The sequence below is a fragment of the Gossypium hirsutum genome, chromosome A11 (assembly GCF_007990345.1).
Source record: "Gossypium hirsutum isolate 1008001.06 chromosome A11, Gossypium_hirsutum_v2.1, whole genome shotgun sequence".
In the NCBI taxonomy this organism is placed as follows: domain Eukaryota; kingdom Viridiplantae; phylum Streptophyta; class Magnoliopsida; order Malvales; family Malvaceae; genus Gossypium; species Gossypium hirsutum.
The window spans coordinates 59,789,302-59,806,379 of NC_053434.1; positions in this window are offsets into that span (position 1 = coordinate 59,789,302).

Here is a 17,078-nt window from a genome sequence, read left to right on the forward strand (position 1 = left end):
TTATCGACTAGGGCATACTTGCCTAAGGGGTTCGATACTTTAATCACAAATTCAGTAGACTCAACCGAAAAACTCTTACTAGACACTAAATTCATACAGACATATGAAAGAGTCGATCCAAGATCAATCAAAGCAATTACATTAGTGTCATAGAGAGAAAATGTACCTGTGATAACATCTGGGAATGACGCATCTTCTCGAGCGCAAATATCGTAAGCTCTAGCTGGTGCTCTAGCCTCAGATTGCTCGGTCTTGCATTTTGATATTTATCGTTCTCAGCTAACTCAGGACAATCCTGAATGAAATGATCTTGCGAGCCACATTTGAAACAACTTTTATTATTCATGCAGCAGTATCCAAAATGCCGTCTTCCACATTGTTGACACTCGGGTTTGTTGTTTCTCACACTACCAACACTCGATACTAAAGTAGCTTGAGATTTAAGACTCGTGTATTGCTTCCCAGGATCTCTATTAGAATACCCCACTGAAGCATTTGAACGACTATACGAATCTCGTGATTTCTTTGACGAAGGGTGATATGGTTTACTCATCGACCTCTTTCTTGAATCTCTAGCTTCGAAATCAGCTTTTCTCTTTTCTTTGTCAAGTTCCTTGGCTTTGCAAGTTCTATCAACTAACACAACAAATTCATTTAATTCAAGAATCCCGATTAGAAGTCTAATGTCTTCGTTTAACCCATCTTCATATCGCTTACACATAATTGCCTCAGTGGAGGCACATTCTCGAGCATATTTACTTAGTCTCACAAACTCTCTCTGTGACAGCCCAAAATTGACCCTAGTCGGGAAGTGGTTTCGGGACCGCTAAACCGAGTCACAATAATAATTAGATGTTATATCCTATGTTTATTTCATGTGAAAGTGCATGTGTGAAAATTTCATGCTTTGATTTTGCCAATTGTGAGTGAAATTTTGAAATGTGACTCATGTGAAAATTTTTGCAAATGCTATAGGCTAATTTGTAGTGGCCAAATAACTTGTAGTATGAAATAGGTGGATTTGCATGTCAAATTTCCCACCTTAAAACAAGGTGGCCGGCCATGATGGGCATGATGAGCAATTGTGCAATTTTTTTTTATGGAAATTATGGCATAAGTATGGCACAAATAAAATATGTTAATTTGTGTCATAAAATGTTGGGATAAAACAAATAAAATAAGGGGCATGGGCATAAAATAATGAAAAGGAGTATGGTGAATACAAAAAAAAAATGTGTGTGTAGTTGTTTGTCCCCCCCATTGCCGTGAGCTAAAGAAAAGAAAGGAGAGAATTTTTGTTCATCTTTTTCTCATCTTCATACTTGCCGAAACTAGAAAGAAAAACAAAGCAAAAAATTTCTCATCCTTTGGTTCATCCTTGGCCAATAATTTTAAGGAGGAAGGAAGAAGAAAGGTGAAGAGGTTCGGCCATGCATGTAGCTAGGCTAAGGTATGTTTGATGAAGTTCCATGAGATGCATGCATGTTTTAGTTGTTAGCTTGAGTTCTACCTAGCCCATGGTCTAAATCTTGCTATGTGATGGAAATGACACTTGACCATGGATGCATCATTCTTGGTTGATGTTTGATGTGGTGGTGATGAGACATGAGGATGAGTTAAGATTCGACCTAGGTAGAGGTTGTGTTAATGCCATTGCATGCTAAATATGAAGCTTGTTAATGATGCATGTGATGATGACTTGATGATTCTTGAACCTCCTTTTTAGCATTTTTGAGTGAATACATATGTGCATTGGTTGCTAAATGGAGAAGAATCGGCTAGCAAGTTGTGTGCTAAGGCCGAATGTAACTTTTACATGTTAATGAGCAATGCATGTGTTAAATCGATGGGAAGGGAGAGGATGCTTTACTAGTGTGTATATGTGTGTATTAAGTGTTGAAATCGGCCCCAAAAATAGACATGCATATTCGGCCAAGGAGGAAAAAAAATTTAGCTAATATGTTGTGTTGATGCATGATTTCACATGTATGTGACTTTAATGTCTAATGTATAAATATGGGCTAAGTGCCTTGTGTTCATCTTTTCGATGCCTAAATGATGAAATCAATTTATTTGTTTAATTAAGCTCAAGAGCAAAGGGAAATAGATCCGATAAAGAGAAGGAAAAAGTGGTCGAATAGTTAGCGGAATCGTTCGACAACACCCGAGGTAAGTTCTTGAGTAAGAGAGCTTAAATTACGATGTGATTAAATCATGTTTTAAGCAAATGAAAATCATGCTCTATGTGTGGCTATTGAGCCGAATGTGCAAGGATGATATGTGCCTTGTGTTTGAGTTTTGCAAATGAAAATGAAATACGAATGTGCCATGAATTATTGTTAGATGTGCATGATTAATTGAATGCTGTCCGGGCTAAGTCCCGAAGGCTCTGTGCTAAGTGACTATATCTGGACTAAGATCCGAAGGCATTTGTGCGAGTTATTAATTCCGGGTTAAGTCCCGAAGGCCTTTGTGCGAGATACTAATTCCGGGTTAAGTCCGGAAGGCATTCGTGCGAGTTTTAAAATCCGGGTTAAGTCCCGAAGGCATTGTATGAGTTACTATAACCGGGCTATGTCCCGAAGGCACTTGAACGAGGAGCTACATCCGGTTAAATTCCAAAGGTACGTGATTTTGGTAATGAATGAGCTTGCTGTAAAATTCCAGCTAATACTCGAAAAACATCCCAATATTGGGATATGTTACGTATGTGTTGAATTTAATCGAGCCCTTACAAATAAATATTCGCTCAGTTGATGAACGAGCTACCGGCCTTCGGCCAAGTTGGTCTTTTGTGTATGTACATAAGGGTTAACGTTGTGAAGTAAGTTTGATATCGGAAAAATTGTGTATTATGAAATATTCCGTTTAGCTAAATGTGTGCTATGCTTTCGTTATGCTGGAATTTCTTGCTCAAAACTTACTAAGCATAAATTGCTTACTTCGTTCCATTGCTCCTCTGTTTTATAGATTTTTGGTTCTCCAGCTATCGGACTCGGGATCTTGAAGTCGAAGTCGCCCACACTATCAAAGGCTCTTTTGGGTACTCTTTTGGTTTAACTTTGATATGGCATGTATAGGACGACCCATTGTTGTTTTTCGAGTACTTTATGTGATGTATAAGTTTTGGATAGCCATGCGAAAATGGCTTATATGTGTTTGAGTATAATGTTATAATCATTTGGTGTGGATATGCTTGACAAGGATTGGCCACGGGGATGGTTAATCACTTTCATAAATTGTGCCATTTATGCAAAAAGGGCTAGTTGAATCATGGAAACCATGAAATAGGTAAAGCCCACCTTAAAGGCAGATGCTGACAGCAGCAGTGACGTAGATTTGGAAAATCACTAAAAATAGTAGGAATGGAATTAAATAGTGAATAAATTATGTAAACAAACCTTGAAGAATCTACTTTCATAGGAAAGTAACGAAACAATCATATAGACAGTATGTTAAGAGATATTCAGGTTCTCGTGAGACAGGGCCAGAACGGGTTTTGGATTCCTTGTTCCGACTTTGGAAATTGATTATAAATTAACCAGAGATAATTAGGAGTCATACCATATATGTATAGATTCCTCTCTGCGTCTAGTTTCTATAGAAATAAACGGCATCAGTATTGGAGCCCTGTACAAGGAGATATCCAAGTCGTAATGCGTAAAGGTCAGGGTAGTCGATTCCTGTAACATGGGAGACTTTAACTAATAAACTGTACTAATTGGCCAAATCAAAAATTCTATAAAAAAATATGTAGATGGGAATATGAGTCTAGTTTCAGAGAAAAATCACGAAACTGATTTTCGAGTTGTGAAGCTCAAGATATGATTTTTAAAGCGACTAGTACACAGATTGGGCAGTGTCTGGAAATTTTTCAAAGTTTGTTAACACCTCGTGTTCGACTCCGGTGTCGGACTCGGGTTCGGGGTGTTACATTTTATTGGTATCAGAGCTACGGTTTAGTCGATTCTAGGACTACCGTAATGTGTTGGGTCTAGCTATACATGCCATTTTATGTGATTACTTGATAGTGTGGTGATTTCTGACAATTGCAAATGTGTTTATTTATAGTAATGGATCCCGATCGTGACCGAGAGGTAGCTGATGATCTTGAGAGTGTAGCGCCTGCTCCCGCACAAGGGACAGTGCCGGCAGACTCTCAACCTAATGCTAGTAATCTGAATGATGAAGCTAGACAATCATTCTATAGCGTGATGAATGATTGGTTCAACCAATACATTCGAACTAATATGGCTGTTCCACAACCTCCATTCCCGACAAATACTACCCCCGCACCTACAATACCACCGGTAACGGACCAAATAAGGTCAAATAAGCCCCTAGTTGACAGAATCCGAAAACATGGGGCTACTAAATTTAAGGCTATGGATAGCGATGATGCCGAGCAAGCTGAATTTTGGCTGGACAACACTATCCGGGTACTCGATGAGCTATCTTGTACACCCGATGAATGCCTAAAGTGTGCTATCTCCTTGCTACGTGATTCTGCCTACTATTGGTGGAGTACTCTGACTTCCGTTGTGCCCCGAGAGCAAGTAACTTGGGAGTTTTTCCAAACTGAGTTTCGGAAAAAGTATATCAGTCAGAGGTTTGTTGATCAAAAACGGAAAGAATTTCTTGAGCTTAAGCAAGGCTCCATGTCGGTTACTGATTACGAGCGAAAATTTGTTAGACTTAGCAAATACGCTCGGGAATGTGTTTCGTCTGAAGCTATTATGTGTAAACGCTTCGAGGATGGGCTGAATGAAGATATAAAAATGTTCGTTGGCGTTCTTGAAATACGAGAGTTCGTGGTACTTGTTGAACGAGCTTGTAAAGTCGAAGAGCTTAGAAAAGAAAAGCAAAGAGTTGATGAGGGAACTGGAGAGTTTCGTAAAAGATCCTCGGGAAGGTCTCTTCAACAGACATCGAAGAGATTTCGGGATGATGCGGGCCAGTTTAGAGGCACTTCGGGCTTTTTTAGACGAGATCGTGATCGACCCCTTGTGGGTACACGAGGCACTTCAGTCGCCAGTGTTGGGAATGAACGTCGAGACAGAACGAAATGCCGATATTGCGGTAAATGGCATTCGGGGAGTTGTAGAATCCCTGACCGCTCCTGTTACAAATGCGGATCAGTTGACCACTTCATTAAAGATTGCCCGAGGTTGTCGGGACAGAATGTAAATCAGAGTGGGAGACCGGGTGCTACCACTGCTCGGGGTAGACCATCTGGAAATGCGAGCAATACTGGTGGTGGTCAGAGAGGATCTAGAGATGATATAACCAGATCCGAAGCTCGTGCGCCTGCTAGAGCTTATGCTATACGTGCCCGCGAGGATGCTTCTTCGCCTGATGTTATTACCGGTACATTCAGTCTCTTTGATACTAATGTAATTGCTTTGATTGACCCCGGTTCTACTCATTCTTACATATGTGAAACCTTAACATCCAGTAAGATTTTACCTATTGAGTCTACTGAGTTCGTAATTCGGGTGTCAAATCCCTTGGGTCGTTACGTGCTTGTCGACAAAGTGTGTAAGAAATGTCCCCTGGAAATTCGAGGTTCCTGTTTTCCGGCGGACTTGATGCTTTTGCCGTTTGATGAATTTGATGTTATCCTTGGTTTGGATTGGTTGACCGCGCATGATGCGGTTGTGAATTGCAAGAGCAAGACTATTGATTTGAGGTGCGCAAATAACGAAGTAATCCGAATTAAGTCTGCGGACTTGGAGGGGATGCCAGCTGTAATATCAGCAATGTTGGCACAGAAATATCTAAGAGAAGGGTGCGAAGCATACCTTGCGTATGTACTTGATGACAAAGAATTAGAAAAGAAACCCGAATCTGTGCCGGTGGCTTGTGAATACCCGGATGTTTTTCCGGAAGAATTACCGGGTTTACCACCTGTTCGGGAGGTAGAGTTTGGTATTGAGCTTGTACCTGGGACTACGTCGATTTCGATAACTTCGTATCGTATGGCACCAACCGAGTTAAAGGAGTTGAAAGCTCAGTTGCAAGAATTGACAGATAGAGGTTTCGCTCGACCAAGTTTCTCACCTTGGGGTGCACCAGTATTGTTCGTGAAAAAGAAGGACGGAACCATGAGGTTGTGCATTGACTATCTTCAGCTGAATAAAGTGACGATAAAGAACAAATATCCGTTGCCGCGCATCGATGATTTGTTCGACCAACTGAAGGGAGCCTCAGTGTTCTCAAAAATAGATTTGAGATCGGGCTATTATCAATTGCGAATTCGAGATTCAGATATACCCAAAACTGCCTTCAGAACGAGATATGGTCACTACGAATTCTTAGTGATGCCGTTCGGGCTCACTAATGCCCCTGCGGTATTTATGGATTTGATGAATCGGATCTTCAGACCATATTTGGATCGGTTCGTAGTTGTGTTCATTGATGACATTTTGGTCTATTCAAGAGATGAGACCGAACATGCTGAGCATCTGAGGCTAGTGCTGCAAATTTTGCGGGATAAGCAGTTATATGCTAAGTTCAGTAAGTGTGAGTTCTGGTTAAGAGAGGTTAGCTTCTTGGGTCATGTGGTATCCGCGTCGGGTATTCGAGTTGACCCGAACAAAATTTCAGCCATACTTGACTGGAAACCTCCGAGAAATACTACTGAAGTTCGGAGCTTCTTGGGGCTCGCCGGTTATTACCGACGATTTGTGAAAGGTTTCTCGATGATAGCCACACCAATGACGAAGCTACTTCAAAAGGATGTTAAGTTCGAGTGGACGGAGAAATGTCAGAAAAGTTTCGACCAACTGAAAACTCATTTGACTGAAGCTCCAATTTTGGTGCAACCCGAATCAGGTAAAGAGTTTGTCATTTATAGTGACGCATCCCTACTTGGGTTGGGTTGCGTATTGATGCAAGAAGGTCAAGTCGTGGCCTATGCTCGAGACAATTGAAGCCACACGAGAGGAATTATCCGACCCATGATCTCGAACTAGCTGCCATCGTGTTTGCTTTAAAAATATGGCGACATTATCTGTTTGGTGAGAAGTGCCATGTATTTTCGGATCACAAAAGTCTCAAATATTTGATGACTCAACGAGACTTGAATCTGCGACAAAGACGTTGGCTTGAGTTGTTGAAAGATTACGAGCTTGTCATTGATTACCACCCGGGAAAGGCTAACGTGGTTGCGGACGCCTTAAGCCGGAAGTCATTGTTTGCTTTACGAGCGATGAACGTGCATTTGTCTATTCTACCAGACAATGTGTTAGTAGCTGAATTAAAAGCTAAACCATTATTGACTCATCAAATTCGTGAAGCTCGGAAAGTCGATGATGAATTGGTTGCAAAATGGGCTAAGTGTGTTCCGAACGAGGAATCGGAGTTTCAAATTGATGATGATGATTGTTTGAGGTTCAGAAATCGTTTGTGTGTTCCAAGAAATTCGGAACTCATTTCGATGATTCTGAACGAAGCCCATTGTAGCCGAATGTCAATTCACCCGGGGAGTACGAAAATGTACAACGATTTGAAACGTCAATTTTGGTGGCATGGTATGAAACGGGACATCTCCGACTTTGTTTCGAGATGTTTGATATGTCAACAAGTGAAAGCGGAACATCAAGTGCCTTCAGGATTACTCCAGCCGATCATGATACCCGAGTGGAAGTGGGATCGAGTCACAATGGACTTTGTGTCTGGACTGCCATTGTCAGCAAGTAAGAAGGATGCGATTTGGGTTGTTGTTGATAGGCTGACTAAGTCGGCTCATTTCATCCCCGTACGTACGGATTTTTCATTGGATAAACTAGCTGAATTGTACGTTTCTCAAATTGTGAGATTACACGGGGTACTTGTTTCTATCGTGTCGGATAGAGATCCGAGATTCACCTCACGATTTTGGAAGAAATTGCAAGAAGCTCTGGGTACCAAGCTGCATTTTAGCACTGCTTTTCACCCCCAAACCGATGGTCAATCCGAGCGGATAATTCAGATACTTGAGGATATGTTGAGATGTTGCATCCTCGAGTACAGTAGTGCATGGGAACGGTATTTACCTTTGATTGAATTCGCTTACAATAATAGTTTTCAATCAAGTATTAAGATGACACCTTACGAGGCCTTGTACGGTCGTAAATGTCGTACACCATTGTTTTGGACCGAGCTCGGTGAAAGTAAAATTTTCGGAGTTGATTTGATTAAAGATGCTGAACAGAAAGTAAAGGTAATCCGTGAAAGTCTGAAGGTAGCCACAAATCGTCAGAAGTCGTACGCGGAACGAAAAGACATCGAGTATCAGGTGGGAGACAAAGTGTTCCTTAAGGTTTCACCTTGGAAAAAGATACTCAGGTTTGGCCGTAAGGGCAAGTTGAACCCAAGATTCATTGGGCCGTACGAAATCTCCGAACGAGTTGGTCCGGTTGCGTATAGATTGATTTTGCCCCCTGAGCTTGAAAAGATTCATGACGTCTTTCATGTTTCGATGCTTCGACGCTATCGATCTGATCCATCGCACATAATTAGCCCATCAGAGGTTGAAATTCAAGACGATATGAGCTATGAAGAAGAACCGATGCGTATCCTAGCTCGTGAAGTGAAGGAGTTGCGAAACAAAAGAGTTCCGCTAGTAAAGGTGTTATGGCTCAAACACGGGATCGAGGAAGCTACTTGGGAGACCGAGAGCTCGATGAAAGAGCGATACCCAAACCTATTCACCGGTAAGATTTTCGGGGACGAAAATTTCTTAAGTGGGGGAGAGTTGTGACAGCCCAAAATTGACCCTAGTCGGGAAGTGGTTTCGGGACCGCTAAACCGAGTCACAATAATAATTAGATGTTATATCCTATGTTTATTTCATGTGAAAGTGCATGTGTGAAAATTTCATGCTTTGATTTTGCCAATTGTGAGTGAAATTTTGAAATGTGACTCATGTGAAAATTTTTGCAAATGCTATAGGCTAATTTGTAGTGGCCAAATAACTTATAGTATGAAATAGGTGGATTTGCATGTCAAATTTCCCACCTTAAAACAAGGTGGCCGGCCATGATGGGCATGATGAGCAATTGTGCAATTTTTTTTATGGAAATTATGGCATAAGTATGGCACAAATAAAATATGTTAATTTGTGTCATAAAATGTTGGGATAAAACAAATAAAATAAGGGGCATGGGCATAAAATAATGAAAAGGAGTATGGTGAATACAAAAAAAAAATGTGTGTGTAGTTGTTTGTCCCCCCCATTGCCGTGAGCTAAAGAAAAGAAAGGAGAGAATTTTTGTTCATCTTTTTCTCATCTTCATACTTGCCGAAACTAGAAAGAAAAACAAAGCAAAAAATTTCTCATCCTTTGGTTCATCCTTGGCCAATAATTTTAAGGAGGAAGGAAGAAGAAAGGTGAAGAGGTTCGGCCATGCATGTAGCTAGGCTAAGGTATGTTTGATGATGTTCCATGAGATGCATGCATGTTTTAGTTGTTAGCTTGAGTTCTACCTAGCCCATGGTCTAAATCTTGCTATGTGATGGAAATGACACTTGACCATGGATGCATCATTCTTGGTTGATGTTTGATGTGGTGGTGATGAGACATGAGGATGAGTTAAGATTCGACCTAGGTAGAGGTTGTGTTAATGCCATTGCATGCTAAATATGAAGCTTGTTAATGATGCATGTGATGATGACTTGATGATTCTTGAACCTCCTTTTTAGCATTTTTGAGTGAACACATATGTGCATTGGTTGCTAAATGGAGAAGAATCGGCTAGCAAGTTGTGTGCTAAGGCCGAATGTAACTTTTACATGTTAATGAGCAATGCATGTGTTAAATCGATGGGAAGGGAGAGGATGCTTTACTAGTGTGTATATGTGTGTATTAAGTGTTGAAATCGGCCCCAAAAATAGACATGCATATTCGGCCAAGGAGGAAAAAAAAATTTAGCTAATATGTTGTGTTGATGCATGATTTCACATGTATGTGACTTTAATGTCTAATGTATAAATATGGGCTAAGTGCCTTGTGTTCATCTTTTCGATGCCTAAATGATGAAATCAATTTATTTGTTTAATTAAGCTCAAGAGCAAAGGGGAAATAGATCCGATAAAGGGAAGGAAAAAGTGGTCGAATAGTTAGCGGAATCGTTCGACAACACCCGAGGTAAGTTCTTGAGTAAGAGAGCTTAAATTACGATGTGATTAAATCATGTTTTAAGCAAATGAAAATCATGCTCTATGTGTGGCTATTGAGCCGAATGTGCAAGGATGATATGTGCCTTGTGTTTGAGTTTTGCAAATGAAAATGAAATACGAATGTGCCATGAATTATTGTTAGATGTGCATGATTAATTGAATGCTGTTCAGGCTAAGTCCCGAAGGCTCTGTTCTAAGTGACTATATCCGGACTAAGATCCGAAGGCATTTGTGCGAGTTATTAATTCCGGGTTAAGTCCCGAAGGCCTTTGTGCGAGATACTAATTCCAGGTTAAGTCCCGAAGGCATTCATGCGAGTTTTAAAATCCGGGTTAAGTCCCGAAGGCATTGTATGAGTTACTATAACCGGGCTATGTCCCGAAGGCACTTGAACGAGGAGCTATATCCGGTTAAATTCCGAAGGTACGTGATTTTGGTAATGAATGAGCTTGCTGTAAAATTCCAGCTAATACTCGAAAAACATCCCAATATTGGGATATGTTACGTATGTGTTGAATTTAATCGAGCCCTTACAAATAAATATTCGCTCAGTTGATGAACGAGCTACCGGCCTTCGGCCAAGTTGGTCTTTTGTGTATGTACATAAGGGTTAACGTTGTGAAGTAAGTTTGATATCGGAAAAATTGTGTATTATGAAATATTCCGTTTAGCTAAATGTGTGCTATGCTTTCGTTATGCTGGAATTTCTTGCTCAAAACTTACTAAGCATAAATTGCTTACTTCGTTCCATTGCTCCTCTGTTTTATAGATTTTTGGTTCTCCAGCTATCGGACTCGGGATCTTGAAGTCGAAGTCGCCCACACTATCAAAGGCTCTTTTGGGTACTCTTTTGGTTGAACTTTGATATGGCATGTATAGGACGACCCATTGTTGTTTTTCGAGTACTTTATGTGATGTATAAGTTTTGGATAGCCATGCGAAAATGGCTTATATGTGTTTGAGTATAATGTTATAATCATTTGGTGTGGATATGCTTGACAAGGACTGGCCACGGGGATGGTTAATCACTTTCATAAATTGTGCCATTTATGCAAAAAGGGCTAGTTGAATCATGGAAACCATGAAATAGGTAAAGCCCACCTTAAAGGCAGATGCTGACAGCAGCAGTGACGTAGATTTGGAAAATCACTAAAAATAGTAGGAATGGAATTAAATAGTGAATAAATTATGTAAACAAACCTTGAATAATCTACTTTCATAGGAAAGTAACGAAACAATCATATGGACAGTATGTTAAGAGATATTCAGGTTCTCGTGAGACAGGGCCAGAACGGGTTTTGGATTCCTTGTTCCGACTTTGGAAATTGATTATAAATTAACCAGAGATAATTAGGAGTCATACCATATATGTATAGATTCCTCTCTGAGTCTAGTTTCTATAGAAATAAACGGCATCAGCATTGGAGCCCTGTACAAGTAGATATCCAAGTCGTAATGCGCAAAGGTCAGGGTAGTCGATTCCTGTAACATGGGAGACTTTAACTAATAAACTGTACTAATTGGCCCAATCAAAAATTCTAGAAAAAAATATGTAGATGGGCATATGAGTCTAGTTTCAGGGAAAAATCACGAAACTGATTTTCGAGTTGTGAAGCTCAAGATATGATTTTTAAAGCGACTAGTACACAGATTGGGCAGTGTCTGGAAATTTTTCAAAGTTTGTTAACACCTCGTGTTCGACTCCGGTGTCGGACTCGGGTTCGGGGTGTTACACTCTCTCATACTCGGTCACAGACATTCGACCCAGTTTCAACTCCAGAAACTCTTTTCACTTTTGATAGATCAACCGCTGGTTGATGTATTTCTTTCTAAACTCATCTTGAAAGAATTCCCACATAATTCGTTCTCTCAGCACCACAAATATCAAACTATTCCACCACTAATATGCAGTGTCTCTCAGAAGTGATACGATGCATTTTACACATTTAGTTGGCATGCAAGATAGTCCATCAAATACTTTGATTGTATTCTCAAGCCAAAACTCGGCTCTCTCAAGATCATCATCAACGGTAGCTCTAAACTCTTCAGCCCCATACTTTCAAATTTTATCAACAGGCGGCTTACTCAAGGGTAAAAGTTCCAAACCTTGAGGAGCTACAGAGACCGGTTGGGGAATAGGTGGGGCTAGAGGTCGCTAAGCAACTGGATTAGATCGGAAAAACTTAACGAACCATACGTTCTTCATTTGGAAGAAGGCTTCCTTGGCCTCTCCTCCTTGACTACCCGTTACGAGTCTTGACTCAGACTATGCTACTCCATGAACGGAGGCTGGCACATTACTCTCAACATCATCAGCCACTGCTCGATTGAGATCCATAGCTATATGAAAACACGATTTAAACTGTTAGGAGATATCACACTATTACAGGTTATATGTGGCATGTATAGCTAGACTCTCACATACGATACGTTAGTCCTAGAATCGACTAAACTGTAGCTCTAATACCAATAAATGTAACATCCTTCACTTGTATCCGTCACCAGAATAGGGTTACGGAGCATTACCAGACTTATTACACAATTAAACATACATTTATCACACATTTTCCATTTCAAATATATACCATTCACAATTATTCATAGCATCCCTAATACGAGCCTACAAGGCCCAAAACATGCTTTAAAAGTGGTTCGGCCCAAAATAGGCCATGTGGACATTCAAAATGGGATTACATGGCCGTGTCCCAGCCTGTGCCCAACCTCGTGTAACTCTCTGACTTGGGTCACACAACCAAACACATGCCCGTGAGTCTAGCCCATGTGCCTTTCGAAATGGCCACGTATGCCCATATGCCAAGCTGTGTGCGAGGCCATGCCAAACCTGTAGGGTATACTAACCTATGCCACATGGCCAAGTCACACTCCTGTGTGTTGGGCCGTGTGGAGCATATTGACTTGGTTTCTAATTAAACACCAGGGGAGACACGGCCGTGTCACCTGAACGTGTGACACACGGCTGAGACACGCCCATGTCTCTGCCCGTGTGGACAAAAGTATGCTATTTACCAAGCCATCTTTCTCACCCAGATTGAATTCACCTACATCAAACTAAAAGGCATATAATATGGCATAAATAGGCATTCAAACCAGTCTCAACCAAGCATAATTCATTCCATTTCAATACCAACAACTATAAGGCACATATGTACCACAATATACCATCCAATTTCGTACTAAAATTCACATTCTCAAATCACTTAACTAGTTAACTTCATATATGCACTTTCTTACCTCAAATCACATGCATACCAAATCTTCAAATTCCAACCATATGGTACTCCATATACCAATTCACAACAAGCATATAAATGGCAATATTACACAACATATCAAAGGGCCTTTTCTCACATATATATATACATCACCAAACATGCCAAAACAAGCCAAGTCACATGGCTATACACATACCAAACATTTATCGTTCACAAGCCAAATCAAATGGCTAAATCTATTACTAACATATACCAAAATAACCATAACTCCTCTACATGTCATATAACAAAGTACATAAGTTCAAAAGTACCAAAGTGAAAGCTTAATAGTGTGATGAGATCTCCGACAACTCCTAAATCCGAGCAAGCTTCGATAAACACTACAAAAAAACACTGAAAAGTAAACAGAGTATGCTATAAAGCTTAGTAAGCTCCTATAGTTAATAATTAAAACTTACCATCCATTCACCATTCAAGAATTATAAGCATAATATACTACAAAACCATTTAATCACAAGATTAACATTTAATTCTTCACATAATGATCATAAACTCACAACTTTCATAGGTTAGATGCTAATATAGTTTCCGTACATACCTGTACTGATACGTATCTATTTCTTACTGTTTCATATCTTCAATACAGCTGTTGAACTATTTGGAATGCTATTGGATACTCGGGAATCTTGCACCCTAAGTGCCAATACATAGCCAAAGCTATCTCAATCTCATATCTCATATAATGCTCACTCTCGAGCTATCAACGGGTCTTCTCACACAAGCTGATAGTCATGATGTAGCTACACGGTGCTGCTCACACAAGCTGACAAGAATCCACAACAAATGTCGGAAAATTCAACCACCAGTAGGACATACGGACCAACACCTAAATCACACAACCCCTAATGACATGTCGTTCGTATCCTAATCTATTCCTAAGTTTTAACCGAGATTTCTCATTGCAGAATCTTCATCGAACATTTTCGTACAATCATATTTATCAATAATTCAAATATAAAGCATTTAAAACACAATTACAATAATTCTTATTAACATACAAACTTACCTCGATCGCAAAAACGACGAAATAGATCGATTAGTCCAAAACCTTATTTTTCTCTCGATCCAGATACAATCTTCGCTTTTCTTAATCTATATGTAATCAAATTTAGCTTATTTAATTTTCATTCTATTCAATTTATCCCATAAAGCATATTATGGAAACTTTACACTTTTACCCCTAATATTTCAACATTTTTACAATTTAGTCCATAACTCATAAAAATACAAATTCATGAAATTAGGTCCCTACCCATGCTAGCTGCATTACCATATCAGACCATATTTTTCATTTATTTCACATTTTTACCACAAAGTTTTTACATTTCTCAATTTAATCCCTAATTGACAATTTTACCAAAAATTACTTTACAAATGTTGTTTATCTAACAAGAAGCATTTATTTTCTATCATCAAACATCAAAATATGCACACATTCATCAATGTAAAAACCCTAAACCTTTAAAAACCCTAAACCTTTAACAATTTGTAAATTAGCCCCTGCGCTAGCTAGATTAAGCTACAACGATCTCAAAAACATACAAATCATTTAAAACGGGAAAAAAATGAACTTACATGCACAAGGAGACTAGATCGAATGCTTCAAGCTATTCTCATGGCTTTTCTATGCCTTCAATTTGGCTAGGAAGAAGATGAATGAATAAAATGGCCTTTTGTTTTATTAATTTATCAATTAATTATCTATTTTACTTAATTAACCTTAAAAATTAATTAAATTTACAACATTACCAAGCCATTATCATCCACTATAACATCAATGGGTTACTTATGACATAAGGACATCCAATTCAAGGTTTAATAGCTATTAGACACCTTTAGCTAATAGAACACAAGTTTTACACTTTACGCGATTTAGTCCTTTTTATCAAATTAAGCACTTAAACGATAAAATTGCTTAATGAAATTTTCACACAATCATACTATCATACTGTAGACATTAAAATAATAATAAAATAATGATTTCAACCTCATATTTATGGTCTTAAAACCACTATTCTGATTTGAGTAAAAACGGGTTGTTACAAAGGGTCCAATTAATAAAGCCTCTGTAGAAAGAATAACTCGTGGCAACACCGATTTTGAGGCAAGCAGAAACCAGCAAGATAAGGAAGGGAAAAACCAAAACCAATAGCAAAGGAAAAAACCTTAATGCAAAGACATCATTATTTTCCAAACTGAAGGACGTCGAAAAAATGGTCAGCTCCATCAACAATAGGCAAATCAAGCTTGTCATTACAGCAGAGGATATAAAGACATCCCAGAATTTTTTTTATGCTTATAATGAAGCCTAGAACATTATATTGTAGCCACATTAGGCCAACTGATTCCATCCCCACTACCTAAATTCCTAGTGTTTCCACCAATCATTCAGAATTATGACCTCTCTTCAGTTGATGACGACTTGAAAGATCGAGAGAGATCAGTGGTATCCCTACCCATTGTGTAGATTTCTGATAATGAAAAAGAAGAGGAATCCAAGGACATTAAAGAATGCCTGCGAAAGATTGATAGCTTGTTCGAGGATGGTATTTTTGCTGATCAATAGGATATTGTTGTTGAGAAGAAAGTCGCTGCTATAAAAGAGGAAGTTGTTGCTGAAGAAGAAGTTGCTGAAAATGAGAAAGAAAGAGAAGAAGAAGATTCTGCTATGAACATTGTCACCGTACTTGAGTCTATAGGTGCAAATATTGATAATTTGGAGCGAGCTAGAGTGAAATCGGCAGAAGTTACTGAGGTAACTAGTAAGGAGCAATGCAATTCATTCACAATAGTGGTCTACACTGGACCACTCCAGGTGGCCTTTCCTACACAACAAATAGCTGATGATGCAGGGGTAGAGCCAGAAATTGAGGAGCAATTCGAGGATTGTGCAAAGCCTAAAGAAAAGAAGAGAAAATGCTCCAAGGATAAAAAAATGAAAGAAGGAGGAGAAGAAAAGGAGGAGGAAGAAACTTTTTGCAACCACATTGATGGCTGAGGATAACTAAGTTAGTTTATTTTCAGTTTTAGTTGTAGTATTCATGCATTGCATATAGCTGTAAGTTTTATTTTTATAAATATACATTGTCATTGCATTTTTATTGTCATTACATTTTCGTGTTAGTGCATTAGGGACAGTGCAAACTTTAAGTTTGGGGGAATACACATGTGGCTTAGAAATGCGCCCACATTTCAAAAACTTTTTCGGTAATGAAGCATGCAAAGTTTAATTATAGTTAAGAAAAATTGTTCAAAAATTTTTGTTATATTCCATGCTTAATTCTTGAATCATGTGAATTATCAATGAAGGAGTTGGATAAATTTGGCAGAAGGTTGTAGATTCAATTTTTTTATGAATGGGTTAGGTTGCATTAATAATGGATGACTGCTATCATTCCTTAAATTTTAAATGATTCTGCTTTTTATAGCTACTTATATATATATAGTTATAAAGTAGAGATACTCCAAAGTGGGTGTAGTATGGAATGTTAAAAAGGGAACACTCCAATACTAGCATTAGAAAAATTAATCTGGCCAAAGGCTATCACTGCATGAGTGTGTGTCAGCACAATTACGTACTCCCTGGGGGTTTGTTGCACTCTATCATTACTTCTGATGAAAAAA